Source organism: Spinacia oleracea, chromosome 3, assembly GCF_020520425.1.
Source record: "Spinacia oleracea cultivar Varoflay chromosome 3, BTI_SOV_V1, whole genome shotgun sequence".
NCBI classification, from domain to species: domain Eukaryota; kingdom Viridiplantae; phylum Streptophyta; class Magnoliopsida; order Caryophyllales; family Amaranthaceae; genus Spinacia; species Spinacia oleracea.
The window spans coordinates 122380646-122392503 of NC_079489.1; positions in this window are offsets into that span (position 1 = coordinate 122380646).

Here is an 11858-nt window from a genome sequence, read left to right on the forward strand (position 1 = left end):
CCTTGGTTTGGGCCACAATGAAACTACGGCACTACATGCTCTCCCATACAATACATGTGATCAGCAAAGCGGATCCTCTCAAGTATCTATTCGAAAAACCAGCACTCAACGGGCGGTTGTCCAGATGGTTGGTCATGCTAGCAGAATTCGACCTCAAATACATTCCACAGAAGTCTATCTAGGGATCAGCAGTCTCAGATTTCCTAGCCGACTGTCCTGTCGAGGCAGAAGAGTAAGATTACGACTTACCCGACGTGCAAATCTTAATGACCATTGATGACAGTTGGTCAATGCATTTTGACGGTGCTTCCAACCAGAACGGATGTGGTGTTGGAGTAATCTTAGTAGCTCCAGACGGCACACACATTTCGATATCAGCAACACTACAATTCAACGTCAAAAACAATGCGGCAGAATATGAAGCATGCATCATGGGCCTGGAAGCCGCCTTAGCATTGGGCGTCCAGAAACTTCGAGTGTACGGGGATTCCTCCCTAATCATCAATCAAATTTCCGGCAAATTGAAAGTAAGAAGCGAGAGTTTAGCTCCATATCAGTCCTATCTCGAACAGCTGTCTGAACAAATTGATGAGCTTCGCTACATCTACCTCCCGAGAGAGGAGAATCAATTCGCCGATGCACTAGCAAAACTGGCTTCAATGATCGACATTCCAAGCAGCATGACTGAAATGCCACTTACAATTGAAACTTGTCAAGAAGCAGCATATGTCCATGCTATTGACAGCGTCGAGCAAGACGAAGATGAACCTTGGTTTACAGACATTCAAAGGTATCTACAAAATTCAGCGTATCCCCCGCACTTTTGAAGCAAAAATCAAAGGGCTCTACGATTACAATCAGCCAAATTCGTCATAGAAGGCGGCGTTCTATACAAAAGGTCCCTTGGCGGTCCTAACCTCCGATGTGTTGACAAACACGAAGCTCAAAGAGTCATGGACGACATACATGCTGGAGTCTGTGGCACCCACATGAATGGGAAAATGCTAGCCCTCAAGATCATCAGGGCCCGATACTATTGGACTACCCTCGAACGGGACTGCTACTTCTTTGTCAAGAAATGTCCTATATGTCAAAAGTGTGCGAATCTGAAGCACATTCCTCCATCACTACTATTCTCTCAATCATCACCGTGGCCGTTCTCAGCCTGGGGTATCGACGTCATCGGCAAAGTCACTCCAACAGGCACCAGGGGTCATGAGTTCATACTGGTCGCCATCGACTATTTCACCAAATGGGTCGAGGCCAAATCATTCAAAGTATTGGGTTCCAAGCAAGTTGCCCAGTTCATACAAGAAAACATCATATGCAGATACGGTGTTCCTCACGAGTTCATCAGCGACCAAGGAACCCATTTTCAAGGGGAGTGTGAAGATCTATTCACCGAGTACAAGATTCAACATCATCGCTCTTCACCTTATCGCCCGCAAACCAATGGGGCAGTTGAAGCAGCCAACAAAAATGTCAAGACCATCATCATGAAAATGACTACCAATTACAAGGACTGGCCCCAAAAGCTGCATTTCGCATTGTGGGGATATCGAACTTCAATTCGCACTTCAACTGGTGCAACTCCGTTCTCATTGGTCTATGGAATGGAAGCAGTACAACCTATCGAGCTAGAGATACCTTCTCTAAGGATAGTCCCCGAAAGCAAAATCCCAGAAGCTGCATGGGTACAAGCCAGATATGACAACTAGTCATGCTCGATGAGCGACGGCTTCAAGCCGCTCACCATGTACAAGTCTATCAGCGCCGAGTGGCCAGACATTTCAACAAAAGGGTCAGAACCCGAAACATCAAAGAAGGCGAGGTTGTCCTAAAAGCCCTTCGCAAAAGCACCATGGACCCAAGGGGAAAATTCAAACCCAACTGGGCAGGCCCATACATTGTCAAGAAAATCCTCTCCGGGGGAGCAGTCGAACTAACAGACATCGATGGGACAGAATTCAGATCTCTGACCAACCTCGATCAACTCAAGAAGTTCTATGTCTAAGTTCCATGTTCAAATTCAAGAATCCAAATTAGGTCCTGTAAGGTAGTCAGAACTACGTCCGGCCTGATTCCCTAACGGGACACGTAGGCAACCTCATTTCGAGGCCCGACCACTTTAATACAAAAAAATTCAAAATTTCCTCAATTAAGGGCATCCTAAAAATCAAATCAAATCAAAATTCAAAACTCAAAATTGTTGTTGTTTTTATTCCAAATGTGCCAATTCAAAGCAAAGCATGTTCAAGCGAAATTTAACACAATAACTCTTAATTTGGCCCTAAAGCCTTCAAAGCTAATTCAAATACAAAGTCAGGATCAAGTGAAGCAAAGTTCAAAAGCCTTTTCACTTCCTAAACACATCTTCCAAACACATTCCAAACACAATTCATTCCAAACACATTTAGCCTACAAAGATCTGGGGTCGAGCGACTATGCTCTCGAGTCTTGGCACCTTGAGTACTATCCCCTGGCTCCTCCCGCAATCAAATCATCAATCTTCCCCTTGCCCAAGCGGCGGGAGAAGGAACTTGCAAGCCTTCCAAGACGGGAGGACGACGAACCTCCTTTGGATTCCGAACGGTCAAGCACCAGATGGGCCATACTCCCGTCACCTTCCTCATACTCAGTTTATGCAGGACGTCAGGCTCTAGAACCTCGGACTCTAGCTGGTCCGGAGAAAGAAATGTCCCTCTGGCTTAGGCCTCTCATCCATACAATATACCCCGCAGACAGAGTAACTGACTCAGGTGGGAACTGGATACTCAAGAATGGTTTGGCAACCCAATACCGCCTCCAAACATCAAGTCGATGCGCATTCAGCACAACAGGTTTCGAGTTCTCTTCAGTACGGTCCGGGATCTCCTATGTCAAGCCATATTGCCTCATCACTCGAACAGGCGAGTAGAAGACTAGCATTGTGAGGCTTGGCACCCTTAAAGTAGTAGAACTAGGGGTATGTCTCATAGCAGCAATTCTCTACCAAGGAACTACCCACTTTATACAAGATTCAATCCCAGAGAGTGCACACCGCCACTCATCCAATGAAAGTCGGCCATACAATGTGGGTCACACAGTGAATCCCTTTCTATTATAGCTCGCCATGTTCTCTGGTGGTGCCACCAACATGAGCCTCTCCATAAGCCAAACCTTGGGGAGTATACAAGAAGCACGTTTCAAAATTCAACATTCAAAATTCAACATTCAAAATTCAAATACAAGTACAAAATTCAATATGCAAGAGAGCTCCAGATCCTTACTTGGAGTAACACCGAACTTCCTGATGGCAAGGAAGAGGGGTCCGACTTCAGCATATCAAGGCCCATTAATGTCTCGCCAATCACAAGCGGCATGGGTTCCGACCATTAGCAAACTGCTCTACAATTTCTATTAGGGAGGCTTCACCATTGCCAAACCCCTGTTTCGAAAAGAGAAAGCGAGCGAATATACAAAAACTCAAGGCTCTCAGGCGGAATACTTTGGGAACATCAAGCCCAGCAAAGTAGGTGACAAAGAGGGACAAATCCACCCCTCTACCATATACAACAGCACTCAAAAGTGGGGGCTTCAAGCCCAAATACCTTTCAAAACTCAAGAAAAAGTGTTCTTAAACACAAGGCATGCATGGCTCCAGCATCAAGGGCCACCCTAATATAGCACTAAATTCCTCAGGGAGGGGACATACCTCATTATAGCCAAAACGGAAGACATGATGATTGGGGTCCCAAGCCTCCAAAGCAGCAAGAATGAAGTGCAAATCCAATTTTACAAACCGGAATGAGACGAGCACCCCGAGATGCATGCCATCAAGCTCCCTTTTCTCCAATTTGCCTAGCGAACCAAGCCACGAGTTCAAGGCACTCTCAAAGGACACAACCATATTTCCCTTTCTTTTCGAGAGGAAGCAGTATGCAATGATAGCAGGGAAGGATTGATACAAGAAATGATCCAACAAGCTCCCTATTTATACAAGAGTCGGCTTGCACGACAGCCCACGGGCGCCAAGCGCCAAGCCTGCGCCAGGCGCAGGGGCCGGCATCTAAGGACGAGGCCACCGTCCTCTCTTATGACTCCGAGTACACAATCTTGAGTGCTTCGGACAGCAGAGTACAACCTCCATTATTCATGTTTCCAAAGCTGCAAACCGCGCAACTTCAAGCAGTCTGGATCAACGCTTCGGGCAGATTTCGGGCCATTTCCAAATTCAAGCATCCTAGTCCTAGATCGGCGTCCTAAGTCGAGCCTGCATATGCATAGCAAGAGTTGAATATACTTTGACTTGCGCTTTTCCTAACCAAAAAACCTCAGTCAAAGTGGGGGCTTATAGTGGGTATATACACCCGAAAAAATGGGCAAATTTTTTCAAATTTTTTGCAAATTTATCATGCATGCATATAGCTACAAAATTTCAAAGCAAAAGCAACGCATACAATTACAAGCATTCAAACATACAAAGCCAATCTTCAAAAAACTTCAAACCAATTCAAGTTCAAAGCCAATTCAACCATACAAAATTCTAGTGTCAAGCCATACAAATACAATACAATCCAGCCTATACAAAATCAACCCAGGCAAGCTGGAACTCGCTACCATGCAGGATCAGTCTGAATCATCACCAGCAGAGACATCAATCACGGGTGCCTTGTCCCTGTTACGCCTCCTAAGGCGCTCCAGCTCCGTCCCAGGGGTACTAGGATCCTCCTCCGAGATACGAAGTGTGCCAGTGGAGGGATGAACTCCCTGCTAAGGAGAGGAATACTGATAATGCGGCGGCATCGGCATATACGGGTACGACCCAAACATCTGAGTCTTACGCATCCTCTCCATCTCCGCATAGCAAGCCCATGAACCTGCACCCCAAGGTTGAGGGCCACTTCCTCCGAAGTAGTAACCGGAAGGAGGAACAAAGGGCCGTGAACCGCTAGCACCTCCAAATGAATGCCTGGTGGGATCAAGATGTACAAAAGGGGAAGCTCCCCGCTCAGCATCAGAATGCCTCTGATGAGCACCAGCACCGGACCCCTGTCCCAGCTCCAAGCTCGGTCCCTCCTGTCCCAAGGACGTCTCCGCCTGAGGCTCTCTATCAACAGAATCTCTACGGTCTCGACGACGCTCCTATACAAAATACAATTTCAGGAATCAATTTCCCAGTTCGAATTTCCAATATACAAGTTTCAAGATCAAGTGAGGTACCTCTCTGTTCCGGCCAGAAAGCTTCCGGGTCAGCTTAACACACTGTCTCTTCCAAGAATCAAGCAAGAGCATCCAGCGACGCACTCTCACCCGAAGAGCCTGCATACAAAATTCAAGATCAATTTTTCCATACAAAGTTACAAACAGTTTCAAAAATGCAACAGTACTTACAGGGGTGTAATGCTCAGGTACAGCATCATATGATTTCCGGTGCGGAGGAGAAGCCCAAGGAATGGTCTCCACCAACTCTTCCCCGTCCGAGTTCTCATATCGGAGGATCCTATCAGCATGAGGAATGTCCTCAGGATCAACCTCCTCCTCCTACATACAATCATACAATCATGCAATCAATACAAGAATACAAGATACAAGGTTCAAAAGCGCACCGGAAGTACGAAGCGTACTGGTGGGGCCAGCCTCCTCAAGAAGTCGAAATAGCTCCCCTTCCTGTGTACAAACTCCCTCCAAGAGCGGCAAACAGCCTCGCCCCTAGCCTCCGCATAGAGCCGGGCAAGATCTTCATCCAGAGCCAGCATGGGCTCCGGTGGATCCTTGGGGACAAGCCTATCCCCCGAATGGTGTAGAAGGGACACTCGCTCCCCCAGATACCACATATGGCGGTACACCCCTAGAAGAAAAACCCGCCGTCCAGACAGGAAATGGGCACGAGCAGCCGAGACAGGAACAATCGCGTTTGCAAAAGGACGCCATACCACCTGCAAAGCAAACAACTCAGGCAACAGTACAAATACAAATACAAGAGAGTAAAACAGTACAAAAGATTTCATCTTCAGCGGATAGAACTCTCCAACCCCTGCGAGAAGCCGCCAAAGACGCACCCACGCGCACCGCTCCTATCCAAGAGGCAGCATACGGGTAAGCCGCATCTCTAGTACGCTCCGGCGCCAAGGTCGGAAAGTGCTCATAGATCCAAATCTTTCAAGGAACAAGCAAAACATGAGTCAAGTTCAAAATACAAGCATACAAGTACAAAGTACAAAGTACAAGGAGTCTCAAATACCTCCAGCACGCTCCACAGAGCAGCCATGCTCGGGTCATACCCCAGTGCAGTCCGGGAGGCCCGCTTCATCTCGTACAAAGGGTGGTTGTACGCCAAGCCACCCAAGTTATAGCTCGAAACAGCTCCCAAGTCCCGCAAAGCGGACAAGAATTTGATGTGCACCCGACTGATCCTACTCGGGGCCATCACTCTGCTCACCAAGGCTAGGAGGAAGAGCCTAACCCTCTGCTCCGCGGACACACCCCCACCACAGATAGCCTCCACAATCACCTTCACGGAAGCGTGAGCATCATCATTAGACAAGTCAACAATAGGGTCGAGCAAGTCCCTGGCAGCGGCCGAGCGCCACGTCAGCTCAAAATCAAAGGTCACATTCCTCTCAGAAAAAGTAAGACCTGTAATCATAGCAAACTCAAAAGGGGTAATAGTGATCTCCCCCCATGCCATGTGGAAAGTGTTGGTGGTATCCCACCACCGCTCTAACAAAGCCCACAAACGGTTTTTAATCCCCGTTCTCTTCGAAGAACCTCCCATGGTACGCCAGAAATCGGCCATGCCCATCTGCAACCAAATCTCCATAGCTTCCTCATCAGCGCGAAGAGCTTTAAAGGCCCTCTGAACCTCCACCAAGGACCAGTAGGTACGGAATGGCTTTCCATCGGCCTACAGGTGAACGAGTTAGCTCAAAACCTATACAATTACAAGATACAAATTCAAAGCACAGTATAAGACTCACCATGCCAGCGCGAGGCCGCTGAGACAAGTGCCAATCCGGCCAATACACCAGGTCGGAAGGGATCCAACCAGTACCAGGGAAAGCAGGTGCATCTCGGGGAACCATACCCCCACCTGGCGCATTTATTGCAGCCGCTTCATCATCTGAAGCGTCTTCCTCAGCGGCTCGAACCACAGATGATTCAGCGAGCTTCCTCCGAGTGTGACGAGGCATACTAAATCAAGTAGCATACAAAGTGTCAAAATCCTAAACTGGGGGCTATCTTATACTGGCCTATACAAAGCCAAAAATTCAAGACAAATCCCCAGTGGACCCCTAGTTCAAGATACAAGTTCTACACCAACACCTAGGCTACCCACGCCGAAACAGGTATACAAGTTCTACATCAGCACCTAGGCTATCCATGCCAAAGCCGATACAAAAAGACATAGGTTCAAGAAATTTCAAAAGATTCAAATCTACAAGTTCCAACAGTTCAAGTTCAAGTGGCTATCAAACAGTCATCTTTAAGATTCAAAAAGCTTAAGCATACAAGCATCATTTCAAAGTACGAGAAAATAAAAACTACATGCAATCCTAGAGTTATTTCATAAGCAAAAACATGAAATACTTACATGGACAAGGCAAGAACAAGATCAAGGGAAGAGCCTAATCGACCTTTGAGAGAGAAAAGAGCAAAGAATTCAAGACAGTGTGCCTCAAAATGGCACGGCAAGGGGAGCTTTTATAGCTCAGCCCCGCGCCAGGAGCCGCCACAGCGCACTGCGTTGCCTTGCTGCATGCGCGAACCTGCAGCGCGCGCGGTCTCCCGTGCGGATTGCACGTCCTTTGCTGCTACGGTCTTCCGCACCAAGCATCAAACGTCGCATCTAACCATCCATTGAAAATACGGGTATACGCCTGTATCTCCAAGTGCAAACAGATGAATGTTTCAAGAATACAAAGTCCAAAAAAATACAAAGAATCAGGCGTCCAACTCCCAACGGACCCAAGCTCCGGGAAAGTCAGTCGAAATTCCAAATTCTAAGGGCCAGCAAAAAGCTCTTATCCCCAGCAAAGCACATCCCAACGGATCAACTCCGGATATTCAAATTTAAAAACTCAAGATTCAAAAATTCAAAATTTTCGATGCCAAGCTCCGTCCTGAACTGAAGGCGGAAAGGTACAAGTACAAACCACAGTCATCACCAACCGCACCGAGGTAGACTCTATCCTTTTTTCTAACACCTGTTTTATGCAGGTACCGGCGTACAAAGAGTGGTCTCGATTGCAGAATATCTTGATCATTCTCCGTCCCTTTCGAAATACTTTGACTTGCGCTTTCCTAACCGAACGCTCAGTCAAAGTGGGGGCTTCTGTAGACACCTAATTTGTGTCTCTCCTTTGGGATGATGACGATACCATTATCCTTGTTAGGTAATTGGAGTAACTCCGGGCGGAAATCCCAATTGCTAAGAATATTTCCAAATTCAAGATCCAAAATCCAACCCCCGAGACCGTTCCCCTCCCGGAACTCGGTAAAAAATACAACTTCCAAAATCAATTTCAAAATCCAAGGACAATCTCATCTAGTAGACCATCCCATTGGTTTTACTAGGCCTTTTCCACTCAAAATCATATAAGGCAAGTCAAATTCGGGAGCCGACCCACAAAACCGAGCATGCCGAGCCCCGTCCCGTAAAACCGGAATTCAAAAACCCGAGAAAGGCTTGTGTTTAGACGCTAAACGATGCCTTAACCTCCAAGAAAATACAAAACGCCAAACCTAGTACTATTCTTACAACAGGTACAACACTACAAGACGAAACAAGGACGGATTCCCTGTCCTTGCTTTGGCGGCATTCAAGCCACGTCACCAGCGCCCAGCGCTGGTCCAGCGCCCTGCGCTGACGTGTGTTGGTGCCTTGCACCAATTCCTTCTATAAATACCCCTTATTTCCAGTATAATGGAGAAGAGAACAACAATACAACGTTGTAATTTCGACATTACGCCTCAAAATACAACTCAAAAACTTCTCAAAAACACATACAAAATTCCTAAATTCAAAAAAAGCAATTGGGAGCTCTTTCCTAAATCTAACTAGGTAAATCCGAATCCCATTCTAATCTACTATGTTTCTTTGATTTCTAAATGATTAGCAATTGGTGTTTTTAATCATTAAAAAACACCACTTGCAACAATCACACATGTTTTCCAAAAATACAAACTTTTCCAAAATACAAAATACAATTTTCAAAGATTCAAGGATGTCCAAGTTGTTTACAATCACCTCTTGGACTAGAATCACCATCAAACATGGGGTAATCAAAGATAACACCTTTTAACATTTAAAGGTTTAGTCTTTTGAGATTCAAAACTCCATTTTCAATATATAAGTTCAAGTTTTCATTTTTCAAGATCTTACCATGTTTAGGGTTATTCATAGTTATTTCCCTAAACTAGGATCATTTCAAGTTCAAGTTTCAATCATTTCAAGTTCAAAACATCAATATTCAAGCTTTCAAGTTCAAGTTTAACATACAAAATCTAGGACATTTGGGTTGAGCAACCTCTCCCAAGTTGAGATTTTTGGCTTTGAATTCGTGTCGGGCGCACTTATTTTTAAGGAGCCGCTTGGCGTTCGAATCTCATGTGCCCAAGTGCAAATTTCAATTATGCACCTTTCAATATTGCGATTTCAATATCGCACCTTTCAATACCGCAATTTCAATATCGCACTTTCAATATCGCACTTTCAATACCGCAATTTCAATACCGCAATTTCAATACCGCACTTTCAATTCCGCATCTTTACTTGCCTAGTCCATTTCTAGGCAATGTGGACCTACTCCCTAGTCCTTTTCTAGGGGGTCTTGTATTTACTAATTCCGCACTTTATTTAGTATTGTGATGTTGCTTTATTTGCTTTATCGCTTTCATCACCAACATGCTAAATACAACAAAATACAAAGGTTACATCACGCTTAACAAAGATATTTTTGGACAAACCGGCCTTAGGTTCCTTAAATCAATCTTTAAAGCAAAGTGACCACCATAAAATTAGAGATTCAATTTGCTCTTGATGCAAACCCACATAGTCTAAATCTAGGGTTTATTTTCGAAAACAATGTTGTGCCAACGTACTTGAATATTTCTAAAGCTCGCCGAATAAGCATTTTGTTCCCGTGCCCGGATGTCACCCATCCGTTTCAAGGATTCAAGGCCTTATCCAACATAGAGTCACTTGCGGTCTTTCCAAACGAGACTTTAAAAAATGTTTGGTGGCGACTCCTTCGAGGTACAAAAATTCTACGGTTTTCTAAAGAACCGCCCCTCTTGTAGAACGGGAAACAAGTTTTGACACAAAAAAACCCCTACAGTATGTTTTCTAATTAATTCAAGTGTTTTAAATATTAATAAAGTTGCTTGAAATTTAATGAACATTAATAATAATTAAATTTCATTATTTTAATGATAGGAGGTGATTTCTAATCTAGAGCCTTGATTTGCAAAGTGGCCCTCGTACTTAGATGTTCGAGGTACGTACATGTCTAGGGTGACCACAGTTTACATGAGGATACTTGTGATACTTTACTATTGCGAATCTGTGACTTGAAATATTATGGATTCATGTTTGATATTGTGAACGAACATGTTATATTATTATGGATTCATGTTTGATGTGGTGAACAAGCATGATTGGATTATTGTGGAACTATGTTTTGTTGAACAAGTATTTTGTGATTATTTATGATCGTTAAATTTAATGTCAAGCATGTTGTTCAAGCTTTATATATGCATGTATGAGTGTTTCACATGCAAAGTATTATTTTTATGCTATTGTACGGAATGTCTAGCATACTTTGAGCCAAGTATTCGTGCCTCGTTGCACTATTTATTCTACCCCGTCTGTAGAGTATGTTTGGCATGTCTATGTGAATTGAACTAAGGATTTTTCGTGCCTAGTGCACACCCCGCATGTTAATGGGCATGTCGGGTTATCTCAATAGTATATTGAGAAGGAACCATGGGAGTAATATCATTTGAGTCTTGTATGTTGATCACAAGTCCTAATGGATTAAAAAGGAGTGTTGTTGTTAGCTTGTTTATTCAATGTCATGTTGTTGTGTCTTGAGTTCTCCTTGTGAATAAAATATAAATTAACGTAAAGTGCAACCAGAACAAGCTTCAAGACTTTTGGAACGTATATACCTCGAGTATGAACAATGGGGGGAGTCTTGCCGGAAAACTTGTACTTCTATTAATGATACAAGACGTTGTTTCATTTTCTTTATGTGCTGGAATTCCATCGGTAGGGTCCGACAAGTTATTTTATTTTATATTTTGGTGTTTGGTGGGCTCCCAACACCCTTCTGTTTATGGATATTTCTTTTGGGACCGTTCGAATCTTATTCTTAATTAATCTATGAGTCAAGAGTCGTGTAAGAGTCGTGTCAAGAGTCGAGTCTTGACTCCATGATTAATTGTTTACTTATATGGATTTAATTGTTTTTTTACATGGCTTTTTCATGTGGATTAATTATTGTGAGTGAAGCATGTTAGACTAGAATTTCATTCTAGCTTGTTCGTACTCAGCTTTCACTGACTTTGTGCTTCATGTTTCTTTTGGTCATGTCCTTTGCCTTAATGACCCTATGATGATCCACCATTGCATTTGCGTTGTTGGATACGTTGTAGATTTTTAATAAGCAGGTTTGTAGAGATAACTTGCGGGAGAAGTTATCTAGCATGGGATTGTGTTTGAGTGATGTCTTTCTCCTGCATTCTAAACTCTATTATTTTATTAATCTAGACTACTTAAACTATTTAAACTGCTAGTTAATGGATTTTGGTTACTTAAACGTTTTGTTTTGGGTCGTTATGGTTTCAACTTGTATCGAGGCCATTAACTATTATTT